General features: G+C 28.6%; 1 long non-coding RNA gene across 1 annotated transcript in view; it reads right to left on the reverse strand.

Annotated features, from left to right (window-relative positions):
• LOC122503125 overlaps window positions 1-20,034 on the reverse strand; it is a 31,589-nt gene extending 11,555 nt beyond the window's left edge. Inside the window, exon 1 of the long non-coding RNA XR_006301709.1 lies at window positions 19,850-20,034. This is a non-coding gene — a long non-coding RNA (uncharacterized LOC122503125). The remainder of the gene's footprint in view (window positions 1-19,849) is intronic.
• Window positions 20,035-20,769: the final 735 nt, after the last annotated feature.

Here is a 20,769-nt window from a genome sequence, read left to right on the forward strand (position 1 = left end):
AAAGAAATATTGGATAAAATTAAAATTTGGATATTGAATGAAATAAAAGATAAGAAAAGAAATATTGGATAAAATTAAAATTTGGATATTGAATGAAATAAAAGATAAGAAAAGAAATATTGGATAAAATTGAAATTTGGATATTGGATGAAATTGGAATTTAAAGTATTTAAAATTTAAAATGGATTAAAGAGAAATATATATATATATATATATATATATATATATATATATATATTGGATGAAATTGGAATTTGATGCATTTAAAATGGATTAAAGAGAAATATATTGAATGAAATTGGAATTTGACGTATTTAAAATAGAATAAAGAGAATATATTGGATAAAATTGGAATTTGACGAATTTGAAATAAATTAAATAGAATATATTGGATAATATTGAATTTAGGATTATTGGATATGTAAATTGGATAAATTTGGAATTTGACGAATTTGAAATATATTAAACAGAATATATATTGGATAAAATTGAATTTTGGGCTTATTGGATATATGTATATTGAATAAAATTGGAATTTGACATATTGAAAATGAATTAAATAGAATATTAGTTGTTGAATTCAAAAGCATTGTTTTATGGGTTAAATATGATTTGATTGGTTAAATATTGATATGTTGGTTAAATAATTAAATATTGGATAAAATTAGAATGTGGCTTATTTGAAATGGAGTTAAATACACTTTATTAGTTGAAATCTTGAATATTGTTTTATGAGTTAAATATTGGTTGGTTTGTATTATTGATATAGGAGACAATGATTTTGTAAGAATTGATGAAATTGTGATGTAGAAAATATAAATTGGGAAAACGTAATTATTATTATCAAAACCCACAAATTGGAATTAAAATTAGATTAAGAAGAAAATATTGATTAAAAAATGTCGAGAATAGAAGGCCATGTTAATTTAAGTGCTAGAGAATATAGAGAAATACTTAATAATAAAAAAATGTTAAGTGATAATCATATTTATGAATTTGGAAAAATTTTGGAAAGAGAATCAAAAAGAGGGGTCATTGGATTTGTACGTATTATGATGGAGTAAGAATTTATATTCCTTGATAAATTTTACATCCGTTTTCATTTATTTTGTTGTAATAAATTTTACGAGGCCTTATGCGGTTTAAACAATTTTATTTATTTTGACGACGTTTCGATACATTGAGTATCCTCTTCAGGTCAAATAATTGAAAATAAAAAACAAACAGTCGTTCCGTCATTTCATCGAAAAAACAAAAGAAAACAGAAACACCTCATAAAGAGGGTTTCCATTAATTTATTATTATTATTTTTTTTTTTCGATGAAATGACTGAACGACTGTTTGTTTTTTATTTTCAATTATTTGACCTGAAGAGGATACTCAATGTATCGAAACGTCGTCAAAATGAATAAAATTGTTTACACCGTATAAGGCCTCGTAAAATTTATTACAACAAGAATTTATATTTTTGATAGTCTTAATGAAAAATGTCTGAATGGAGATCAGTTGAATTATTTAAGTAGATTATATCCTTTTAAGCCACTAGTAGTTTTTGTTACTGTTGATCAACAACCAATGGGTAGTGTTGAATGCGGAGTATATGCAATAGCATTTGCAACATCATTATTTTATAATGTTATGCCAAACACTGTTAATTACGAAAGCATAAATAACAAAATGAGGCAGCATTTAAAAAATGTTTTAAGATAATCGTCTATGTCAGTTTTCAGAGATGAGAAGATCGAATATGAGACATTCGATTGTAGAGTGTGATTAGAAGCGTCTTTTGAAATATGAAAAGACAAATTCTTATAATTTTTTGAAGACACACCCTTGGAATAATGTAAATAATAATAAAATTGTAACAATGGAGCAGTCAAAGAATAAGTGTTCTTTGAATAAAAAAAATTATAATAATTTTAATTCAATTAGTAATAATGATAATAGAGGCTGTATAATTGAGTACTCCAGAAGTAAATTAACAATATTTAAGTCCGTATTCCGTTTGCATATATATATATATATTTTTTGTCTGTTCGCATTTAGTTTGTCTATTCGCCGTTAGAAGGGACATAGAGCCCCCCGCTGCGAGGGCTACTTGGAATTGAGTCCCGAGCAACCTTCATAGCGGGGGTCGCTCGGACCCTTAAACCCTCATTAAGGAAAACTGCTAATGACTTTTCTATTAATAATGAAAAATATAAATTTTTAAATAGTAACATTTTTAACTTTTAAATTAACATATTTAAATTCCTTACTTTTTCACGATTTTATACATATGTTGTTTACCAAAAAAATGTTAAAATTATATTTTATAGAAAAAGTCATTAACAGTTTTACTTAATGAGGGTTTAAGGGTCCGAGCGATCTCCGCTGTGAGGGTTGCTCGAAACTCAGTTTCAACTTGGTGTGCCGTATGGTGAGGGAAGGCTACTTCCCCTCACGGGACTAACTGGGACATCTCTCCTTGTATGTACACTGAAACAATTTTTGGGGTGGCTGCTGACTTTTAATGTCCGAAATTAGTGCCCCTTGCTCAGGGCTCGCAGCTCACCTCAAAAAAGCGAGCATCTACTCCCGAAAGGTGAGCTGCTGCCCCTGAGGAGTTGCTGCTTACCTTTCGGGAGTAGATTCTCGCCTTTTTGAGGTTAACTGCGAGCTTGAGGCAGCGAGCTCTAGCGGCACTAATGTAAAGCCTGCAGCCTCCCAAAAATTCTTTCAGTGTAGTGTAGAAAGATAACGATAGTGCTTCGTGAGTGGTATATTTATTTTTTGAATATATCACATTACTATTTGATATAGTTTTTTTATTTTGGATAACATTAGATATTTTCTGTTTTTTATATAATTTCTCTACAATTTGTAGAGAGTTAATCAAAGTGTTTCTTGAGTGGTATAGTTATATTTTTCTAAATATTATATTACCATTTGATATAGTTTTATTCATTTTGAATTTAAAGGATAGAGAAATTGACATTTACTTTTTTCCTGTTTTGAATAACATTTGATTTTTTTATTTAAAAGATAAAAAAAGAAATATTGGATAAAATTGAAATTTCGATTGATTGGATGTTGGATGGAATTTGAAGTATTTAAAATGGATTAAGGAGAAATATATTGGATGAAATTGGAATTTGACTATTTAACCCCCTGAAAAAAATTTTAATGCATTTTTATGAAACTTGGTACCCTAAGGTTTCTGGGATCACTAATTACTAATCTGACATCAGTTTTTCGAAATTCAAAATGGCGGATCCAAGATGGCGTAAATTTTTTCAAAATTCGTTGAATTTGCTTGAAACTTGTTACTCAGGGGTTTTAAGGGTCGCTGATTACAAATCTAACATTAGTTTTCCAAAATTCAAAATAGCGGATCCAATATGGCGGACAACGAAATAAAAAATTGATCAGATTGGCTTGAAACTGAATACTTGAGGATTTTCAGGGTCGCTGATTACGAATCTGAAATCAGGTTGAGTCGCGCAACATGAATCGAAAATGTGCTGCAACGCGCCCTCTTTTTTCTCAGTGCACTTACGAAAAAATCCTTAAATCTCACACTGGGTGTGCGACACCCGGGGACTTTTAAGTGTGTTCTTTAAGCTGGAATAGGATATTATCTTTTTGAAAAATTATCTTATATTGCTCAGTACATCTATTTTGAAGGAAAATAGGTTTCATAATGATTTATTTAATATTAATAATTAAAAAAGGGTTTTTTTAAACTACTGAAATCACCTTAAACCAAAAACTGGGTGTCAGACAAGCAGAAATTTTTCGCCGTCAACTTCATAAAGTTATCAAATACACAAAGACACTTGACAGACTAATATCAATCACGATACATGAAGTTAAGTACAAAATGTACTGTCCAATATCAACACATGTTCAATTTTTACGAATTTAAATGAGATATTAGAGTAAAAAGCTAGAATATGGGTGTCGCACACCCAGGGTGCGGTTTAAGGGTTAATGTTAATATTTCCAAGCATGTGAGTGTTTAGAAGCACTTGGGATAAATAATAATTAATTATTTTACCCAATTAATGGTATATTAGTCTCAAATAAAATAATGATTTATTATAAATATTTGATACAAACAAATCTGTAGTTCTTTGGAAAAATTATTTTCTTGATTCAAATTAATATTTGAATTAAAATAACATGAATTACTGAATCAAGCAATTTTCATAATAATTGATTTGAAGCAATATTTATTAATTTGAATTATTCCATTTATTTGACCTAAGTAATGCAAATTCGGTAAAAATATCTAAGTAATAGATAATAGACAAATAAAATATTTAATTGAATCAAACAATGTTTTCCATTTTTATTATTAATATTGATAATAATAGTTTAATATACCGACAGATTAGCTCAGTCGGATAGATGCCTCGCTTGGCGGTCGTTTTAAGGACCAAGGGTAAGTACCCTTGATTCGCGCCCTTTTGGCTTAGTATTTTTCCGGCACGTGAGACAATCTGAGCGGGAGGTTTGACGTCGAGGTATAATGATGTGGACCGTCGATTATTGTCCGGTACACACCATTAGAACTCGACTGTCGATAAACCGGTTGTACTCAGGAGAGGTTTTCTACAGTTTCCCTCTCCACTGGCGGGAAAACCCATTAGACGGGTGATCCCGGCGATTGGGGTACAAAAGATCCAAACCAAAAGATCCAAGACAAAAGGTCCAAACTGAAAGATCCAAAATTTGTAAGATCCAATAGACAGAAAATCCAATAGACAGAAGGTCCAAGTTACTAAAAGTTCCAAACGTACAAAAGATCCAACAAAAATAAATTCAAAAGAAGGATAAATTTATTGAATTGTTAAATATATAAAAATATAAATGTATAACCTAAAAATGTAAGTGGTAACCCAATGTATTTAAATATTTAATTTCTTCATTTTGTTGCACGTATTGATCGTACTGTGATACGATATTAAAAATCCGGTTTTCTATTGTTGAAAAATAATTTGTCGGCAAAGCCCTTATTTTTTGACCCAACTGAAGTTGCCTTTGCATGCATTCTGTTTCGCCTTGTTCCTGTTGCAATTCGTTTAAAAAAGCGTATAGGCTCGGATGATATCGTCCAAGAAGAACTTGGAATCTATTATGCCATCCCTCAGACGCGTTATTTGTTCTCGCAATTCCTTGAAGAACGGCATCATATTGGTTCCACAGTTTTGGCTCGTATTTTACAGGCACAGCTTTTCTTCTACCTCTAGCAGTCTTGCCACGAATATAAGTAACCTAAGAAGAAACAATTTATAATTATAATACATGATTAAATACATTGTAATATATTAAAATAATTATCGAAATTGTAACCTCGAAGTATTCTGCAACAGGGACAAATTCCTCTGGTACTTGGTCGAAAAATATATCAAAAACCTTAGGCACATCCGTAGCAGGTACAAACGCAAGAGCGCACATTGTTCAGGAAGTTTTGCTACACTGAAAAACTGTTAGGAGAGCTGTTCGCCCAATGCGGTGAACTGCTGCGTTAAAAAGAAACGCACAGCTCACTTTATTAGCCGCTCGCCAACGCCATTAGTAGTCAAGTTTAGGAGAGCAACTCGCCTAATTGTGATAGAGCTGTGAGTTTAAAGTTAAGTAGCGCTGCACAACAGTCAATAGTGAAACTGCTCTACCAACAGTTTTTCAGTGTAATACAGCATCAGGTATGTTCTGCAGTTTTCTGGCAATTCTCGAGGGTGGACATTCTGGATGTTCGATGGCAAGTCTTTTTAGATCAATTTTCTCTTTGAGAGCTTCTACTTCTTCAGGATCTGGTGCATGACCGTGAGAGTCGGCATCTCCTCCAGAAAGAATTTCAACATTATCTCCTATACTAATTGTAGTTGCCCTAGCGCCGCATTGCTTTTTTTCTTTGCATCTCCAATATATTTTTGTCCCAACTCCAGAACTGTGCTTTGTGTATAAATATCCACTTACATGTAAATATCTCGTTTTGCCTTTTGTTAAAATTTCAATTTCCATTTTAAATATAATTACTCAATAATTTTGAAACACAACAAATTTTGAACTACGTTGACAAACCTAAACTGACGGAAACTGTTATGAAAAGACGGTTATTCGAACAACTTAACAACTTCAAGTGTAAATAAAAAAAATGATTGTCTGAATTGAAAAATTGTTTCCTTTAGTATTTAAATTTAAATTTTTATTTTTGGATATTTAATTCCTTGGACTTTTTGTGTTTTGGATCTTCAAAGTCTTGGACTTTTCGGTTTGGACCTTTTGTTTTGGATCTTTTGTCCCTATACCGAGTAAATGCAAATGCGAGTACTCCTAATTTTTAAGTCGCTCTGTAGGCGCAAAAATTTAGTATTAAGTAAAATTTAAGAAATGTTTGTAACAAATGTTCTACGGTTGTAAAAACACTTGTATAGCCAAGATTGTAGGCTTAAGACGGGTGTATAAACCCCACGATGGTCAGGGTTTTAATTTAATTTTCTACAATTTGAACTGTATAAAATATTTTTTGAATTGTATGTTGAATAAAAGTAGGGGTGGATGGGGCAAGAATAGTTAGGTAAGACCTTTTCGGATCATGTTATAAAAAATCAGTAAATTTTCATTTTCTCTATTTTATTGGATTTAGACTATTTAATATTGATATCTGAAAGTAATAACAATATGTTCTAAACATTTTCTAAATTTTAATATTGAATAAAAATTCGTCTGAACTAGAACCTGAAAGTTAACGAATTTTCTTCAGACGACCACCAATTTATTGGTCAATAAGCTTCATTTTTCCGTATATGTGACCTGGTCTATGAAAAGGGACCTTACGTGTCAAAAAATCATTTTTTACTTTTTTGTTGATTCGGATAGGGTTTGAAATGCTCTTTAAGATGGTGAAAACCAAAAAATCATAAGTTGATTAGAAGTTTTTAAAAAAAATTTTGAAGTTAAAAAAAACAAGAGTAAAAATACGAAAAAACTGATTTTTTTTATTATACAAATTAAAATAACGAAGACGATAATCTTTTTATTATTTAGAAAAGTTGACAGTTTCTTTGACAACTGTCAACAGTTAAAATTCAAATTTGTTATCATATTCGTAATCAGCGAAAAAAACCCTTACAAACATGTGTCACTTATTTATACTTATTGTTGCAAGTTAGAAAACTTAGATTATTTTTTCTATGTTTAGGGAGTTTGTTATTAATTTATATAAACAATTAGTAAAAAAGAAATTTCATTACTTGTATGTTATTTATTTAGATACTGTGATTCACGGTAAAGAAAATAAGCCTAAATTGATTAAAAAATATTAATATTTAAAAAAGTTACAAGGGTTTTTCTAAGTTAAACTTTAACTGCTGTTTTCTCGAAAACTTGTTTTCGCACGTAAGGTCCCTTTTCACTGTCCAGGTCACATATAATTACGCACCATTGTGTATATGTATATGTTTACTATCATCTGTTAGGGGTCGTCCATAAGCCACGTAGCCCCATTTTTTGGGAATGATGACCCTCCCCCCGTAGTACGCTATTACATGTAGGGGAGAGTGGGGCAAGACGGGATACTTAAGGTTTAAAGCGCAAAAAAACGAAAATTATCGAATATATACTTTATTATTATTTTTAATTATCATTTTTGGAAATCAGTCTTTCGTAAAAAAGGCGTACAAAGGCTATCTGTTTCTTAAAAAAGCTTATAATTAATAATATTGAAAAAATTGCAAATCTCCCCATCTTGCCCCGCCGGCGGGTAAGATGGGGTACTTACAAAAAACAACCTATTTCTGTCGACAAATTTTACAAGTAAAAGTTGCATCTTCATCTTCATGCATAACTGCAGTGAGCCCATTGGCCGCAGACAAAAAAAGCAGGCCAGCCTTCATTTGAGTCTAAATAATAACCATTACAATAGAGACAAGGTGCATTTTCTACTTTACCATCGCTAATTGATGATTCAACCTGACAAGCTTTTTTCTTTTTGGTCACTCTTATTTTATTCAGTCTTGATTTTAGTAGTTTTCTTAACTTCTCTTATTTTTTTTTTGCTTAATTTGTGAACCCCGTCTTGCCCCACTCTCCCCTACCCCATCTTGCCCGCACCTACGAAATTTAATAAAACAATCAATTACTGCAATTTACGATTCAACAAAGAAAAAAAAAACATATGCTTCTCTTCTTCTGTAACCCTTGACAGTTAGAAAAAAATTTATACAGTTCATTAACTGTTATTATTAAATAATAAACGCCTCCTAAAAAAGTGAAAAAATGACAAGAAAATCGTCGAAAACAGTTTTTTTAGTAAAACAGATTGTAACCCCAAAAATATAATTATAATAATTCTTATTAACCTAAATGAAAAACAATCATATATTTTGGTGATATGTAAATATAATTTATTGTAAAGATCGAATTTAAGAATCTAATATTTTACAAAACAAAAAAAAACATCTTATTAATTTTAGCACATCAGAATAATAATAATATAACCGCGATTTTTCGTTTAATTTACATAAATATAAAATATAAAGATCCCAAAATGATAAAACAATATAATCAATTCATGCATTCATTCCACACCACAATACATACAAAGAACAATATATAAATAAACAAATTATAAATGTCAAACAAAGTATTAATGTTAAGTTAAGATTATTTGTCGATCGCTATTAATAGATCTTTTTATCGTTTCATTAATTCTTAATCAAATTGATTTAGGATTTCTTTCAAATTAATAATTTTTAATTGAGAATAACCATCAATAATGCTACTTTCTGGTGTGAATCCAATTCAATCGATCCTTATTGTTTCGAATGCCGGATGATTGAACATGAGGCTCTCTCGTTTCTTGTGTCTCTTTTATTTACCAAGAAAGGGGATTCGAGATCACCCAAATTCAGGATATCCGGATAACTCAGGAATCAATATCCTTTAAATCCCAGGAGCATTGATGATGGAGTAGATGATTCAAAAATCACAATTAGTTGAAAATCAATTTAAATTTTACACCACACTATAAAAAAACCATTTCTTATGAAAATCTTTTAAAGAAACAAATATAAACAATAATTATTATGAACTACTTGAAATAAAATACCTATAATTATTTCCACTAGATAAATTATGTGTGGTGTGTAACTTAGAAAACGATCAGCGACCGACTAACAATTTTGGTCACTCATTCTTTCCTTATCGTTCGTTCAATCCCCCACTCACACCTATCTCGTCGTCTTACAATATCTCCAAATTCTTGTGTCCGTTTGTTCCCATACTTTTACAATTCTATTCCCCACAAGATAAAAGATTTGTTCTCATGGCTTTTAGGTTTTATAAACAAGAAACTATCGTCTCGGTGCAGTATTGTGTAAAATATAATCGCGATTGGTTAAAAAACGTTTGTTAAATAGGGCCGGTACCCCGTCTTACCCGCTACCCCGTCTTGCCCCACTCTCCCCTATTAGCGCCATTTTTTCCCTTTGTCGTAGTCAATTGCTTGACCCCCCTCCCCTTCAAGAGGTTACATGGTTTATGAATGTCCCCTTAGTGTTAAGACACGAAAATATCATAAATGTTTCAACGTTTAACATATTTCTTAGAATTTTTAAAATTTCGACATCCATTCTTACATTTGTGGAACGCTATCAGATTTAATTTTCTAAATATTATAAAAAAAAATCTGTCCGCGCAAGCGCGGACACATTCTCATCCGCGCTTCGCGCGGGGGCTCGCTTCGCTCGCAAGTTTCAGCGCGCCTCGGGGCGCGCGATTATTGATCGTCGCGCTTCGCGCTCCGGCGATTATTTCGCACGTCGCGCTTCGCGCTCCGTGTGTTGTTGCGCGCTTCGCGCGCAAATGGCTCGCTTCGCTCGCCGGGGTCTGCAATTGTTGTGCATTATTTATGTTCTTATTTCCTATTATATGTTTCATAAAACAGTTTTTTTTTCTTAAAGTTACTACGACTTTAAGGATAACATTCTCATCACATGTTTTAGTTTGCTGATGATTGCGATATTAAGTGAATTTAAATGTATATTTTTGGTCTTGATGATTAAAATTGTAAAGTTATTTTTAATTATACTAACTCTCTTAGTAAAAACATGATTTGCAGAAGCAGCTAAAATATTTTTAAAGAATTAGTATCAAATTTTTTGTGTAGTGTAGACCGGAGCGTAATGACTAACTTTTCACTCTTTGTTTATTTACTCAGACATTTTTGTTTTAATTAAGTGTTTATCTCCTAAAAAAGTTACTCTGGTATATTACTTTCTCATATGTGATGAGAATGTAAAAAACCATTTCCAACAAGATAGGACCAAAAATTGAAATGTAAAATGGGGTCACACCAGCACAACTGTATTAAAAAAATTTTATTGATTTTCTAAAATGTTATATCTTTTATGAATATATTTTAGTTATAACATTTTAGAAAACCAATAAAATTTTTTTAACCCAGTTGACCTCGCCTGACCCAAAAACTTAAAAAAAAATTAAGTTTCTATGAAAAAATGTTGTAGAGAAAAGTTGTTTGTATTTTTCTAATCGAAAGTAATATAAAATTAAAAATATTGAAATTTGAAAAAATTGAATTTTCAAAATTTTGAAACTACTGTAGTTTGTGTAGTTTTAGACGAAAATGGCTGGCTAACGAACTCGATCTGTATTTTAACAGTAACTTTGTGCATGCAAAGTTGCAAGTTGATGCAATAAGTTTTTCAAGAGTTATCGTAGGGACACCATTGTGTCTACAGACAGACACGAAGACATGCATACAGACAGACATTTTTTCTAGACCATGTTTAACAGACTCAGGGGACTCCAAAACGTCGAGATTTCAAGAAATTAGCGAAAGTCAATTTTCGACCAAAACTAATACTTTCTCATGTGATAATAATGTAAAAATGATTAAAAACAAAAAATATATTCAAATAGTGCAATTGAAAATGAAAAAATCATATTTCGAATTTTATATCGGTTAACCAGAACTCAAAAAAAAATTTGTTTAATTTAGAAATACTAAAAAATTAAATTTTTAATAGCTTTAAAAAAAAATTTCTGAGTAATATGTAAAGCAATATTTCTAAACAATGTTGAGAGACAAAAAAAAATATTTTGATATGAAAATAAAATTTTTTAGTTCTAGATAAACCGTTTGGCTAAATCTGGCCCAAAAACTTGAAAAATATACCTGGCCCAAGAACTTAAAAAAAAAAATTAAAAAATTCATAACTTTTTTGTTTTTTGTTGTACTGAAAAGTGTCCAAAGGAAAAGTTGTTTGTTTTTGCACCAAATTTAAGGAAAAAATTTTAAAAAAATATTTTTTTGAAAATTGTAAAAAATACAAAATTTTGAAAATTTCAAAATTTTGTATTTTTGTTGTTTTTTGACGAAATGGGCTGCCCAACGAACTCAGGCTTCATTTTTCTGGACTAAAAAAGTGTGCCAAATTGCAAGACGATTCATAAAAATTTATTCGAGTTATCTTGGCGACAAATTTTTCTACAGACAGACAGACAGAGGGACAGACAGACGGACAGACACTTTTCTAAAAACCATTTTTTTGGAATCAGGGGGCGATGAAACGTAAAGATTTAGCAAAATTAGACATTGCTCAAAATCGCACAAATCCAAGACTTTCTCATTTTTGATGAGAATGTAAAAACAAATTTTATGGAAAAAATCAAAAAAAGGCAGAATTTTTGAAAATTTTGAGTTCTTTTTTGTTCCCAATTTTGTATTTTTACCTAAATTTGGCATCTAAAAGAAAAAAAGGAAGGTTTCGATATGTTTTTAATGTTTTCTTATGTTTCGGCTAATGCTTCACTCACTATAAATCTCAATTTTTTGTACTTTTTTGGAAAATTTTTTTTTAAATTTGTGTAAGAGATGCAATTGTCGATTCTAATGTTAAGAAAGGTGTATTAGCATAATATGAACTAATTTTTATTAACACGGCCCCAATAGGACAAATTTTCTACTGCAGAGAAGGCTGACAAAAAGTCCAAAAAAACAATAAATAGCAAATTTAAAAAAATATTACATCCTTAAAAACCCTTAGTTTTAAGAATTTAAGAAGGTCTAAAAGATCGATTCGGGAACCCATGTATTAAAAATTCTTTTTTGTATTTTTTTCTCAATTATTTTAAGTAAATGCATTATATCTCCAGAATATTGTGTTAAAATTAAAAGTCAATCGGAGCTAAATGGACAGATTTAAGAGTATTTTTATTAAAATATTTTAATAGTTGCAGAGACACCTTTAAACTTTGAATAACTACAAAACCAAATAAGATATAAAAAATTTGTTTGTTACTAAACATTTGTAGTATCATTATTAATATGGTCAGGATTTTGTCACCCGAAATTAATCCGGATAAATACGAACTCTATACGGTTTGTGAATAACTAGTGAATCCGGAGTTGGTCCGATGAAGTCCGAAACTAATCAGTTAATTTAAACTAGTGATTCCGGAATTTATCCGCAACATTGCCATTTATTCTCAGGTTTTTATCATCTGGAATTAGTGCGGACAATTTAGTGAATGTTAATAAAATGAGAAATGAAGGGATTTCAACTTCCAAAAAATTTTTAGGTAATTTATGGATGGCCTCTAACGATACATAAAGGTTTGAACGCGTTTTTCTCAGAATAACGTTTTCTGAAATGGAGGACACTTCATCTCTGAATCTATTGAATTGATTTTATTAAATGCTAGGTCGTTTGATTTTTTAGCTTGTCCTGTATGTGAATTCACCAAAAAATAGTCAAAAAATTAAAAAAAACATTTTTGTAGACTAGAAATATAATAAAAAAAGATGGTATATTTTAAAACAAAATATTGAAACATATTCAATTTTTTATTTTAATCGATTTTTCAGTAAAGGTGGTGGATTTATATGCAAGACACTTTCCTTTTTTAGAAAAACAGTTTGAATTTTTTGCTTCAGATTTGTCAATTTTGAGATGAACTGTCCGTCATTAGACAATTAACTTTTTAAAAGTTCGAATTTGATTTTATCTGTAGATTATGATATTAAAGGATAGGACCAAAAATTGAAATGTAAAACAGGGCCAGACCAGCCCAACTGCATTAAAAAAATTTCACTAATTTTCTAAATAGTTAAAACTTTTATAAAAATCTGTAGTTTACAACAAAACAAAAAAAAATTTTAACCGTTTTTAAAAATTTTAAACTTTTGTTATTTTTTTGCATAAATAAAATATTAAAACATTTATAAAAAAAATTTTTAGTTCAAAAGCAGTTTACAATAAATTAATGTCATTTACAATGATTACATAAAATTGTCCATTCTTTAAAAAAAAACATTTGCATGATTGTAGATTTAAAAATTCAATATTTTCAATAACAATTTAAAAAAAAGTTAAAAAAAATTTTTTTTTCTTAAATGTTCGTTGGTTTTATTGTAAACTAAATGTTTTTATAATAGTTATAAGAATTTAAAAATTCAGTAAAATTTTTTTAACACAGTTAAGCTGGCCTGGCCCAAAAACTTAAAAAAAAAAAAAAAAAAAAAAAAAAAAAAAACTTCTATGAAAAAATGTTGTAGAAGAAAGTTGTTTGTATTTTTCTAATCTAAAGTAATATAAAGTTAAAAACATTGAAATTTGAAAAAATTGAATTTTTAAATTTTTGAAAGTACTGTAGTTTGTGTAATTTTCGACGAAAATGGCTGGCTAACGAACTCGATCTGTATTTTAACACTAACTTTGTGCATGCAAAGTTGCAAGTTGATACAATAAGTTTTTCAAAAGTTATCGTGGCGACACCATTGTGTCTACAGACAGACACGAAGACAGACATACGGACAAACACTTTTTATAGACCATGTTTTTCGGACTCAGGGGTCCCCAAAACGTCGAGATTTCATGAAATTAGCGAAAGTCAATTTTCGACCAAAACTAATACTTTCTCATATGATGAGAATGTAAAAAATTCGATTTTCAGTGATATTTTAGGATTTTTTTAGTTTTTTTGACCATTTAAGAGACTATAACTTCGAAAATTGAGTTTCTATGAAAAAATGTTGTAGAGAAAAGTTGTTTGTATTTTTCTAATCTAAAATAATATAAAGTTAAAAATTCTGAAATTTGAAAAAATTGAATTTTCAAAATTTTGAAACTACCGTAGTTTTTGTAATTTTCAACGAAAATGGCTGGTTAACGAACTTAACCTTCATTTTTACACTAACTTTAAGTGTGTTAAATTTAAAAACGATCAGATAAGATTTTCAAAAGTTATTGTGCCTACAACATTTTGGTCTACAGACGGACATACATACAGACAGACGGACAGACAGACAGACAGACACACAGACAGACGGACTCGCCGGACCATGTTTTTTGGGTTCAGGGGACCTCAAAACGTAAAGATTTCATAAAATTAGCAAAAGTCAATTTTCGACCAAAACTAATACTTTCTCATGTGATGAGAATGTAAAAAGAATGAAATTAGTGTGAAAAATACTTAATTGAAGTATTATTGTTTCTGTTTGACGATAACTATTACTATTTAGAAATATGATACAAACCTTTTTAAAAAAACGGTTTATGAGAAATAGTATTCAATATTATGAATTGTTTATTTTATGAAGTAGACAGAAAATTTTTCAATAATTGTTAAGTAATTAATTTGTTAATTAATTATTATTATTATTATTATTATTATTTGTTAATTAATTATGCATAATTTGTTAATTTTTTTTTAAATGATATTGAATGCATTGGGTACTATTAATTAAAATTATTGCAAAATTTATTTATTTTCTTACATTATTTTTAAGATAATCAGGGTTCTTATGTTATGGCAGTTGCGCACAGCAAGTATTAACGCGCGTTTACGCGCGTTTGTTTTAGCTAGTTGCAAATTAAAAAAATAAGTTTTTTTTACTCCTGTATGTTAAAAAATAAAAAAGATTATTTTTGAACATATTTCAAAGCAAGAATGTCAGTAAAGTAAGGGAAATGTCAGGAAAAAATTTTGTCGGGGAAATTAAAAAAATTGTGACTTTTTTCGACTCATTTAAAATAATTGCGTCAAAATACCACAATTTTTAGTTAAAAAAAAGTACAAGTTATTTTGATTTTTATAATGCGAAAAATAACTATAATCAGGGTGGCCGCTGGACCGGAAAACCGGGAAATGACAATGAATTTTGAACTTGACCGGGATTTTGGATTTTTTTTAAAAACACACATTATTTTGTGAGAAAAAATAAAAATATTTATTTCAAGACTTAGGTATTAACTATATTTCATTAAAAAAGATTGAACGATCTTCTTTAAAATCTATTTATATTTTGTCAGAGAATTTTATAAAAAGTACTATAAAAATATTCAATTTCTAGAATTTATAAGAAAATTATGAATTTTGCTGTCCAACGTAACAGATTTAGAAAAAGAAAATATTAAATTTAATTTTAAATTCTTTCTATTTCTAACAATAATTAAACAAAATATAATTTTAATTAAACTTGTCAAAAAAATTTCAATGAGAAAAAATTTCACATCGTATAGAATAGTGAAAAATAAATCAATTTAAAAATTTTTTTGCAATAATATTATAACAAAACAAATAAAAATTATTAAAAATTTGAACTAATTAGAACAAAAGTGATACGAAATTTATAAAAATTAATTTTAGAATAATAAATAATGTATATAAAAATAAATAAAATTTCTTTTTTTAGAAAATAAATTTTTAAAAAATCGTATTTTGCATTAATATCAATTAGTTTTTTTTGCAATTATTGATAAGCAAACTTTTCTGTATTTTAGAATGTTAAATTAATAATTATTATAGATTGAATTTTAAAAAATTTCAAATTTAAGTTTTAGAAAAGTTGAATTTTAAAAGATTTTAATTAAAAATTCTGAATAAGTCAGTTTTTAAAAATATTTTTATTCACATTTTTTCAAATTAGTTATGTTTTTAAATATGTACCTAATATTTAATTGAAAAATTTTTAAATTATTCAAAATTTCATGAAATTGTCTTGTAAACAAGTGGATTTTAGAAATATTTTAGTTATTTCTAGAATATAATTGAATTGAAATTTTGAAAATAATTGTTAATAAGTTACAGTAGCAATTCTTAAAAATTATTCAAATTTAAAGAATTTAAAATTTGATTTTTTTTAAAATTTGAATACCTACTATATGGAAAAATAATGGATAATAATTAAATATTTATTTCAAAAAATCTATTTAAGTTCAAAATTATTTTTAGAGTAAACTAAAATATTTTTAGGTTTTAGGAAAAAGTCAAAGTTTTGTCTAAAAATCAGGAAATTCTTTCAATCTTTCATGGAATAATTTATTTTCAGAGTTATTATTTATGACCGGGAAAAATAATTTATGACCGGGAAATGACCGTGAATTTTTTTTTACAAAAAAATGGCCACCCTGTATAAACAAATCTTTTTGAATAGTTGAAATTTTGTAAAATTTAATTGAAAATAATTAATTTATTTTAAGTCTTTCGTTACAATTTTTGTAGAATAAAAAATCTTTAAAGGTAAATTTAAAAATGAAAATTAATGAAAATTAGCTTCTAATTTTTTAAAATTCAATATTCTCAATTACATATTTTCAAAAATTCAAATATATACAAAAAAATAACATTTTAAAATTATTTTTAACATTTTAGAGGAAACAATCATGTTAAAAATTTTTAATTAAAATTTATCAATCAAATTCAAAAATAATTTAAAAATATAACAGAATTTTAGAAGAACTTTCGGAAAATTATTTAAATTAATTGATTCAAAGACGAAGGTTTAGTTGCCCAGTAAAAAAAAGTATTGGAAGAGAGCGAATAGTATTGGCGGTGAGTTTCTGCCAATATGTTTTCGCGTGAAAACCGTATTGGCAGAAACTCACCGACAATACTATTCGCTCTCTTCCAATACTTTTTTTTACTGGGTGGAAATTGTAGAAAATAATTGAATTCAGGAAGGGTTATAATTGTCATTTTAAAAAATAATTAAAATCATAAATGTTACTCATTTTCCGTAAACATTCATATTTTCCTGTAAAAAGAATTTTGTCAGGGAAATTAATTTTAATATCAGTAAATTGTCAGGGAAATTGATTAACTGAAACTTATGATCATTCTGATTAAGCTTAAGATATATTTTTTGGAAATATCTTTGATTATATGTCCACGTTGACATTTGCTTTAACACCCCCCCTCCCCTTCATGGACAAACGTGGACTTTTGATTCCCCCCCCCGCCCCCCAAATGTGTCCACGTGGTTTATGGACGGCCCCTTACTTACTTTTTAAATATTTCAATTATTAAAAATAATAATTAAATTATTGTCATTAAATTAGAGAGAGAGAAAGAGATGACTTGCTCAGTATATAAACACAGTTTTAGATTCAACGGCTTTTGTCATTTTCGTCGATACCACATCTGGTTTTGGCAAATGACGGAATGCAAATTCTAGTTTTGGCAATTTAAAACGGCCAATGGTCGATGTAAATCTGCCACAACTAGTTTTGTCAAAACTGCTTAGGCCAAAACTAGGTTTCGTTCCAAATCACTCTACAAGTCACAATTTTTTGCCAAAACGATTTTTCTTTTTTTCTAAATCTTTGTAATTAAGTTTTTTATCGATCTCTCGAGCCCGGTTTTAAAATTTTGTTTTTAAACATTTTTTTAATAACAATAAGTTTTAAAAAAATCATAAAATCGTAAAATATATTTTTTTCAGCTTCAATCATTCAGAAAATTAATCAAAAAACCTATTAAAAGAATGTTTTCAATTTCTAACCTTAAGTACAGTTTAGGAAAGAAATAACAATTAATTGTTTAAACAATTTAATAAATTGGTATACTTTTGTTATACATCAGAAACATTTAAACATCCTTTTAATAGGTTTTTTGATTAATTTTCTGAATGATTGAAGCTGGAAAAAATATATTTTACGATTTTATGATTTTTTTAAAATTTATTGTTATTAAAAAAATGTTTAAAAACAAAATTTCAAAACCGGGCTCCAGAGATCGATAAAAAACTTAATTACGAAGATTTAGAAAAAAAGAAAAATCGTTTTGGCAACAAATTGTGACTTGTAGAGTGATTTGGAACGATACTTGCGCCGCCATAAGCGAATACATGCACGAGTCCCGGCATGCCGCGCTGGACATTTTATTTTTTTTCTCGTAAAGTTACTGTTGTCCCATAATTAAATTTATAGGAAGTATTCTTGACTTTATAGACAATAACTACAAAAAAAAATTCAAATCAAAGAGGTATTTTTTTCAAAATTTTGATTCAAAAAATTTTTTTAAAATTTTTTCGGGCAAAAAAAATTTTTTTTTTCTTTTTATTTTTTTCTTTAAAGTGCTTCTTATTATGAGCATTTTCCAAAAAAAATTATCTTAATCGGTTAACAAAGAAAAAAGTTATGTGCCTTTTTTGAAAAACCGACCAAAATTTTGAGTAAGCGGTAACTCAAAAAATTTTGAAAAAACTTTTATACATTTTTATTCCATGTATATAAGGGAACAAATTCGGTAAGTATTATTAATATTGCTAAAATCATCGAAAATTTTTCAGATCACTTCCCGTGGAATTGCTCCTTAGTTTTCTTAATTTCAACATTTTTTTACACGAATTTGTTTTTTCTTGTCCCTTTAAATTTTCATGCGCGTTTAATTTTAAGATAATTTCTGAAAAAAATTATTAAAAAGCAATTTACCTTTATGCGATAATTATCGAAGTAGTGATTGAATATCATTTTTTCGGCTCTAATACCTATTGGTATTGTTAACACTGCATTTTTTAACTCGTCAAGTGTTTTTAAAATTTCAAGTTTACTCGAAACTGACTTGTTATCGTAATTGTCGTACAAATTTATCGAACCGTTTGGAAAGTACGCGATTTTTACCGCTTTGCTTATCATTAAATTATTAGGAATTTTTACTCCTGTTTGCAAAACTAAATTAAAATCCTTTACTTTATCCTACATGTCAGAAATCATTGTAAATGGAGGGTCTCTTGAATTTTTTATTAATTCAAAATATTCCTCCGCCGTTTCAATGATTTCCACTTACTTTTTTTACTGCTATACAATTTAAAGTTTCGGTCACACTGGCAGTATGAATGCCCGCGAACTGGATATAAATGGACAACTTCTACCTGAATATGTACTGACAGTAATGAGAGGAAAGAAAAAAGCAAATAATTTTTATTTTGCCCTCCACAGGAATCGGAAAATAAATATATTTTGTCATAATAAGCCAACTTAAATTCGTTTTCTATTACATGCAATAAAAAATTCTAGGTAGTATTTCCCCCTTTTTTAAAAACCCTTCAAAAAATGTGAACATGTAACTTCGCTCATTACTGTCATTAAAAGTATGAAAATTAAAAATGTGTAACCACAAAAGACGCTTGTTAAATTGTTCTGAGACAGACAATTTGGACAAAGCTAGATTTTGTCCATAATCGAATTCGCAGCATAATCGATTTTTCTCTGATAACATTTTTTTTTCATTTCTGAATTGTACAATTTCTTTAAAGTAAGGTCTAAATGGTCAAAGTAATTCAGATTCGAGGAATCTCGTTTATAATGCGACTGCGAATGAGGTATTGATTGGCAATGTTGATGAATCAATGTCTTAATTTCTTCTGTTAATTTTGAAAAATGATTTTCGTGTCGACCTCTATTGTCATTAAGTTGGTCATTGCTGATCATTTTTTTTGCACAGTTGTAAATCTGCCTATGTTGATTTGCATTAATTGACATAAAAATTTCTGACAAACTAAAGCGGATCCTGTAATGCAATGAAATCGATATTCCCAGTATTTAATCTTCCCTACCTTTTCAATACGAGCTTTCAGCGTCATCATTCTACTTAAAGTTGCATTTCAGCATTTTGCACATGATAATCTCCAGATTCCCAAAACGACAAAAACAATCTTTCTGTTGCTGATTTGTGTAACACTCTTTCTTGCAACACTGCGAAACTTCTTCAAATAATTTGGCTTCAATTCTCTTTCCCGACATCGAAATGTATTCTTCTCCCTATGCAATAATATGAATAAATATTTTATTATTACTCTAATACATATTAAATATTTTGCAACTACAAATTACGTCACTAATAAAATATCAATCAGTAAATTTTTTTTGTATAAAAAATTTTTTTTTTAATTTAAAAGGTCGAATCAAATTGAGTACTTGAAAATTTCGAGTACTCGATACATCGAGCTCGGCTCGGCACAAAAAAATTGCGGGTCGGCTCGGCTATTCGAGCTTTTTGCACACCTCTACAAATTTTAAAAAAGTGTTTAATTGTTGTTTTTAGGAAGATATACATAATAGTGCGTAATTATATACGGAAAACGAAGCTTATTGACAAAGAGATTGATGGTCGTCTAAAGAAAATTGGTTAAACCTCTGATTCTAGTTCAGATGACTTTTAACACAATAATTAAAATTCAGAAAATGTTCAATACATATTTTTAACACTTGAGATATCAATATTGAATAGTCTAAATCCAATAGAATAAAGAAAACGAAAAGGTCTTACCTAACTATTCTTGCCCAATCCTCCACTATTATTTGAATTTAAAGCTTGAAAAATCTGAATTTAAATGCTATGTTTTAATCATTAATTATGTTTGTTAGAAAAACACTGTTTGAAGAAAAAGGAGTTGCACATTTTACAAAATAAATGTGTTCTGAATTCATAACTTTCTGAAGAGCAATATTTTCTGTTGTTAAATTTGAACACGTT

Source organism: Leptopilina heterotoma, unplaced genomic scaffold, assembly GCF_015476425.1.
Source record: "Leptopilina heterotoma isolate Lh14 unplaced genomic scaffold, ASM1547642v1 Lhet_245, whole genome shotgun sequence".
Classification (NCBI taxonomy): Eukaryota; Metazoa; Arthropoda; class Insecta; order Hymenoptera; family Figitidae; genus Leptopilina; species Leptopilina heterotoma.